At 32.4% G+C, this 7,618-nt stretch overlaps 1 pseudogene; it reads left to right on the top strand.

The window, feature by feature from the left end:
- Positions 1-1,610: 1,610 nt before the first annotated feature.
- On the top strand, positions 1,611-3,530 carry LOC134232606 (uncharacterized; annotated as a pseudogene).
- The last annotated feature ends 4,088 nt before the right edge of the window (positions 3,531-7,618 follow it).

Below are 7,618 nucleotides of genomic sequence, written 5' to 3'. Positions count from 1 at the left end.
GTAAAGGAGAAAACACATTTCAAACAAGAGGTACTGTGAGCAATTAGCTCACAAAATGATACTCCAGCCTCCCATATGAATATAATGTCAGTGTCCATGTTTAGCTATATATACGAATCCCAAAATATGTGTCGGATCAAAAGTAAATTAGAAGGTGCACAATGGCAATATGTGATAAAGATTCTGTGAAAGTGTCATCAAATTTCATTAGGCGGTATGAAAGGAGTTGTGAATAAGAAACGAATACCCCAAAGCGTAATTATAACAGACAGTAGGACGTACAGCTAGACGGACGGACATCCCGATTACTATATACCCGCCTTCTTTTCACGCGGGAGGGAGTGATATAATGAAAAGTCTTTATTACAGAAAAGTAAACATTTACCTTAATGATAGAAAGTAAATGGTCATTGCATCGACCGTACACTTTGTCTTCAATGATCAAAGTTTTGCTCTATAAATAACTTGATTGCAAATTAAATTTTATTTTCATTTAAACCATAATAGCTTTAAGGGCCATCAAACCCAAGTTTTAAATAAATAATACATAGGGATTTTTAAAGATTTTTTTTTGGACTTGTTAATATTTCTGAAAATGTTTCCACTGAATATTAAAGTAATTGGAATTCTTTTCTTAAAAAAAAACAACAACAAAACTAAACATTTCCCACAATCGATCAAAAACGTTTTGCAAAGCTTTATTTTAATCTAAACAAATTAATATTTGAACAGATGATCAAGTACATATCAGTATTTTTCAAAACTTTTATAATGTATTATTTAAGTGATTGTAGAACAGGTTATACCTTTTGATATCAAGATGTGTTTCCCTTTATTCTATGTACATTTTTTAAAGCCGTTTGAATTTAATAATGATGATATGATAAGCTCTCAAGATGACCAGACGTGTTTTACAGTGCTCCTCCTTATCAGTAATTACCTATGCTGCTAATCATGGTAAATAATGGAATCGATTAATCTTGATAAAAATACAAGTCTGTTCAAATCTATTTTGGATACTTTTGGATTTTTATTTTCACACGGAATATCTAATGCTGATAATAAAATCTCCTTATCACAATTCAAAACTATTTGGCTTGAGCAATGTCCAAATATCCTAATAGTGAAGTCTGCAACTGACCTTTGCCACAGATGCCAATCCTTTGCAACAACACTTTCAGCTAGTGGCAACTTGAATGAAAAGGAAAAGGAGGAATTATTAACCAAGTATCAAACACACATTGACCATGTGAAGACACAGAGGGACCATTACAGGGATCAGTGTGCTACAGCCAAGTCGATATTTAGCCAACTCAGTCCAGAACAACAATTGAGAGGTAATGCAATTGTTAATCAAACTGCGTAATAAATTTGATTTTCTGTTTAAAAAGAAAAAAAATAATTTAAATTTTATTTGTTCGACAATAAGTTTAAATTTAAACACTGTTAAAGGCAGACAGAGAATATTTTAGAGAAACTACTTGGGTCAAACAATGCATAGATATAAACAATTAGATATATCTTTTAATATTGTCATTACCAAGTTGTTTTTGATTTCACTCTTTTCTGTTTTTTAGGCCAGCCACCATGTACCTTGAAGGCCAAATGACATTACAGTTTTGATTATGCGCAACAGGTGCATTACCCTCACTACGCACAGCAAGTTGGGCCCTTGTTTTTTAAAACACCAAGGAAATGTCAATGCTTTGGCATTTGCTCCGAGGGATCAGGTATATGTATATTTTGATTTAATTGATATTATTATTTTCTTAAAATTTTAGAACATATAATTTATTTCATTCAAATTTATTTATTTATTGTTTGTGACAAAACATTGATACTGGAATCCATATCCAAAATATACATCAGTTGTTAATTTGTAGGTACCCAGATATTTTATCTCGTGGATGAAGCTCAGCACTCAAATAAAGGAGCAAACACAGTAACCAGTATGCTGCACCACCATTTCATGTACCATGGTCTTGGAGAAGTTGATGTTAAACTTCACATGGATAATTGCAGTGGACAAAACAAGAACAATACAGTCATAGGGTAAATAGTGATTGTGAAAATTTTGAAATTTTGGAAGAAAGGTAACATTTAATACATATGTTCAATACCTTTAAAAGGTAAAAAAAAATATACATTCAAATTAGGATATATTTGTGTTAAGTATAGACAACTATATTGCTTTGTTTGTTCAAGGTTAGGCTATAAAAAAATATTATCTTGGTTCTCAGGCCCTCCCTCATCTCCTTTAAGGGTGCTTCATTGACCCTTTTTATTGCTAAATCAATAAAATAAAAACAACAAATCACATTCCTCATCATTTTCTTAGGTAAAAAGCTGCCTCATAAATTTTGGGGTCAGTAAAAAGTAAAAAAAAAATGCCTGACTCCTTCCCTCATCATATCTCTTGAAAAAAGGCCTGAGAACCAAGGAATTAATTTTACATGGCCTTAATTTTATTTCAAACATCTTAGCCTATATACCGATACCTTAAAGACAACTTCTGGTTATTAAAAAAGTATATAATAGTATATAATAGTTTAGTAGTCTATAATATATATTCATAAATTTAGAGCAACATGCAATTTCTTTATTTTGAATTGTTTGTACAGGTATGGTCTTTGGAGAGTATTAGTTGGATTACATGAATCAGTTGAATTCTCAATGATGGAAGCAGGCCATACAAAATTCAACCCAGATTGGCATTTTGGTTTATGGAAAGTCAAATGGAGGCACTCAAAAGTTGAAACATTAGAGGAAATTGCCACCAGTGTAGCCAGATCTTCCAGGAATGGCCATAACATTCCACAGTTAGTTGATGACCCTGATGCACCCCTTTTCTTTTATGACTGGGCTACCTTCTTCAAGAGGATTTTTAAACCAATACCCCATCTGAAGTCTTACCATCATTTCAGGTATTTTTGTCCATTATCTATACACAATGCAGATCTCTAAAACTTAATATATTCAAACTTATCAGAGCACTTAATACTCAACAGAGATCAATAAAGAAAATGTTTGCACATATGTCATAAAAAAAACTTCACATGGAATATTGACGTAGATTTGAGATCATCTTTACATTTTTCTTTGAATTTTTTTTTAGAATGGACAAAGACCATCCTGGTACTGTGTTCTTGCGAGAGTACGCAGATAGTCCCGAGGTGGCTGTAAACATCCTCAAAGCTGGTGCTACAGTGGATCCAAATGCTCTTCCTACTTCGATTCCTCCCAAGGGTCTAGATGCACACAGGCAGTGGTATCTGTACGAAGAAGTTGCTCCATATTGCGCGAACAAGGAAAGTTGCCCCAAACCAGCTGTCTGTAAACCCATCATCAAGATGGAATCTCCTTCACTGACTCGAAAGTGCAGTAAATGCAAAATGACTGGACACAATAAATCAAATTGTAGAAACTAGTTTTTCAATATGACCTTTTATGATCTTTCTAGTCTTGTTAAAACTTATTGAGATTTTAATTTGTTATTTGCCATTTTTGCATAATCTTTTCATGTTTTAATGTTTTTTCCAACATTACCCATCAATTGATAAAAACATGTAATTATTATGTAAAACAAAGCTTTGTGTTCTTGTTTCTTTAAATTTATTTGATCACATTGAACAATCAAATGGTTGAAATGTTCTACATTGTATTTTTTTAACCAAGAACTCATTTGTTTTAAAGGAACTGTAACAGTATCTCAAAAACTGCAGTGTTGCACAAAACAGCATAATAACCCAATTATATGATGGTCTTTGTGACGTCATAATTCTAAAAATAGTATGCAAATGAGAGTAAAACTTCACTGTAGTATATTTGGACACCTAAGCTTTAATATTAAGCAAAAATCTCATTTTTGAAAAATTCCTCATTTGGACCCAAAATGTCATGACTGGTCACCTATGATGAGGATAGGACTGAAGACATCGTGACCACTATAAACAGTGAACTTCTGTTTGCCAAAAATGGATTCAGAAACGGAAGTTTCTATAAATCAGATAATGGCAATGTGACAGCGAAACTATACAAATCAACAACAGACAATGAATGTTCAAGGGAGTGAGAGATTCACCTGGCTACTGTCCCTGTTTGAATCTTAAGATGAGGGACTTAAGATTCAAACAGGGACAATATTAATAATCAAGCATTGAATATATTCATATCCCTCTTTCTTTTTCTTAATTTTCACAAATTTAAATCGTACAAGTACAGTTATGATCACCTTTGGGAAAAAAAGTTTTTTATTTTTAGGGTCACTTTTTAGGATAGTATCATAACCGGGTCAACCTCATTCTGGACTCCAGCCTTAATTTTTGTTATTTCCCAACCAGTCAAGGTTTAGGAAGGCAGAGTCCCGAATGACATTGGGCCGATCATGCATATGTTTGTTATGCACCAAGATCTTATTAAATTCCGCAGTGAGAGGTAAACCAACTGAAGAACTCTTTTACTCCTCTGTTGACCAGTGACCAATTATTTACGAAAGCTTTTATTTCACCCCTCTTGGAAACTGGTTTGCCTGTATAAATACAACAGAGAAGACAACTCGTCGGAATTCCTCTTTATTTTTACAATCCATTTTATATTTTAAACAACTTCATTTAACACAATAAATAGTACAAGAAATATTAAACATTATAAAATATCTTTTCCTGTAAAGAAAATGAGCCAACTGAAGCTTAACAATCTGAGACTTAGCTTTTATTAAAATTATTTACAAAAGCTTGTAAAAATCTCTTACCTGTATAAATACAACAGAGAAGACAACTCGTCGGAATTTCTCTGACGAGAAATCTTTCCCCGTCGCATTTATACTACTCCTGTGTAAGAGCTCCGCCCTGACCATAGTTGTTATTATATCAAAATTTTCAATTACAAACATCAATTTGCGACTTGAATTTTTACTTACATTTCTGTACCTCTTTATCCTTTTGACTTATGAAATACCGTTTAAGATTCATATTAAACTTCTTGCAAAATCTTAACTTTTTATCATTTTGTTGATAATTTATTCCAATGGTTGACCTTTTGCCTGTTACGTAGGATTGGCTGTCCCTTTCCCTATGACCAAAAATGACCTGACGAAATCATGTTTCATCACCCTCATGCAACCACTCTCACCGCATTTCTCAGGTGATAGGTTCACTCGGCATCTTTGACTATTTGTATCTGATACTAGGAAATATCGATCCCCTCGTGTCCTCTCGTTTCTCTCACACACTAATTTGTTTCTATTTTTAAGCAGTTCTTGTAATGATAGCAGGAAGTGAATGTCCTCTCGTTTCTCTCACACACAAATTTCTGTTATTTTTTTTATTTTTATGCAATTTTTGTTATGATAAATACCCCCCATTTACTAAAAATGTTGTCCTCAAGATTTAATATGAACCATCCTAAAAACCTGTTTTTGTTAGTAATGAAGAACTGAGGAATTTAAAATTATCTACAATGTCCTTGGGCTCTTTGCAGTGACTCGGATGAGTATGCAAAAAGGCATCCATCAATAGCGCATATTTTAGATTGGGCTTGTATTTACAAAACCTTTCCTTAAGGTCATATGATTTTACATAGTACTTATCAAAATTTGCATTACAGTGCAAACAATATACACCACTTCTAACGTAGTCTTTACACTGATAATGAACCCTTTGCGAACAACATGTTACTAGGTACATATTATTATACTGAGGACATAAAATATCGCAATACGCGCATTTAAAATTTATATTAAACTTCTTGCAAAATCTTAACTTTTTATCATTTTGTTGATAATTTATTCCAATGGTTGACCTTTTGCCTGTTACGTAGGATTGGCTGTCCCTTTCCCTATGACCAAAAATGACCTGACGAAATCATGTTTCATCACCCTCATGCAACCACTCTCACCGCATTTCTCAGGTGATAGGTTCACTCAGCATCTTTGACTATTTTTATCTGATACTAGGAAATATCGATCCCCTCGTGTCCTCTCGTTTCTCTCACACACTAATTTGTTTCTATTTTTAAGCAGTTCTTGTAATGATAGTAGGAAGTGAATGTCCTCTCGTTTCTCTCACACACAAATTTCTGTTATTTTTTTTTATTTTTATGCAATTTTTGTTATGATAAATACCCCCCATTTACTAAAAATGTTGTCCTCAAGATTTAATATGAACCATCCTAAAAACCTGTTTTTGTTAGTAATGAAGAACTGAGGAATTTAAAATTATCTACAATGTCCTTGGGCTCTTTGTAGTGACTCGGATGAGTATGCAAAAAGGCATCCATCAATAGCGCATATTTTAGATTGGGCTTGTATTTACAAAACCTTTCCTTAAGGTCATATGATTTTACATAGTACTTATCAAAATTTGCATTACAGTGCAAACAATATACACCACTTCTATCGTAGTCTTTACACTGATAATGAACCCTTTGCGAACAACATGTTACTAGGTACATATTATTATACTGAGGACATAAAATGTCGCAATACGCGCATTTAAAATTTATATTAAACTTCTTGCAAAATCTTAACTTTTTATCATTTTGTTGATAATTTATTCCAATGGTTGACCTTTCGCCTGTTACGTAGGATTGGCTGTCCCTTTCCCTATGACCAAAATGACCTGACGAAATCATGTTTCATCACCCCCATGCAACCACTCTCACCGCATTTCTCAGGTGATAGGTTCACTCAGCATCTTTGACTATTTTTATCCGATACTAGGAAATATCGATCCCCTCGTGTCCTCTCGTTTCTCTCACACACTAATTTGTTTCTATTTTTAAGCAGTTCTTGTTATGATAGTAGGAAGTGAATGTCCTCTCGTTTCTCTCACACAGAAATTTCTGTTATTTATTTATTTTTATGCAATTTTTGTTATGATAATAGGATAAATATACATTATCACATTCAAGTGTTGCTATTATATGTTCAGCAGAATATGCCTTCCTATGTAGATAAGTAAGGGTTAAGTGATTGTCTAATCTTTCGTGTTAAGCTACCAATGATTATGGAAATTGTATTATGAAAATAATAAAATCTGTAATGGTTTAAAAAACAAGAATAACATATTTTTGTTGATATACGGTTGTTTTTTATTTAATGATTCCCAATTCCCTTTTTTGTTTAAATATATTATTGACTTTAATAGCAATGTCTTGCATTCTCTATTTTCATTTTCTCCGAATAATTAACAGTGTTAAAAACATTGAAATATAAAATAATTATAAATGTATTTTTTTTTTCAAATATCTCATGACATCAAATTATGTATATGATAAGTAATATTTATATATGTTTATTATCTTTTTTCAAGCAGAACGTGTATATTCTTAAAACCTAAAGATAATTTTTATGTTTTATCTTCCTCATGTACCATGTTGTACGGTTTGAGCTAAACTAAACTGAAAGCTTGAAATGGCAATTTTGTTTGTTTGTAACAACGAAATTTAAATTTGTTTCTATCGTAATGTTAACGTTGCCTTAGGAATATCCAGCAATTCAGTCTTAAATTAGATGAGGAATTACACGTTTTTCGATCCCTCATCCACAGGAAAAAAAATCAATCCCATTAAAATGTGAAGCAGGAAATTTTTTTATAAAAAGTCGTAAAAATAAATTGTA

The sequence above is a fragment of the Saccostrea cucullata genome, unplaced genomic scaffold (assembly GCF_032062105.1).
Source record: "Saccostrea cucullata isolate Sc308-1 unplaced genomic scaffold, CSIRO_AGI_Scuc_v1 ctg4236, whole genome shotgun sequence".
In the NCBI taxonomy this organism is placed as follows: Eukaryota; Metazoa; Mollusca; class Bivalvia; order Ostreida; family Ostreidae; genus Saccostrea; species Saccostrea cuccullata.
Note: the sequence above shows the minus strand (reverse complement) of the source record. Positions and strands in the feature narration are given on the sequence as shown.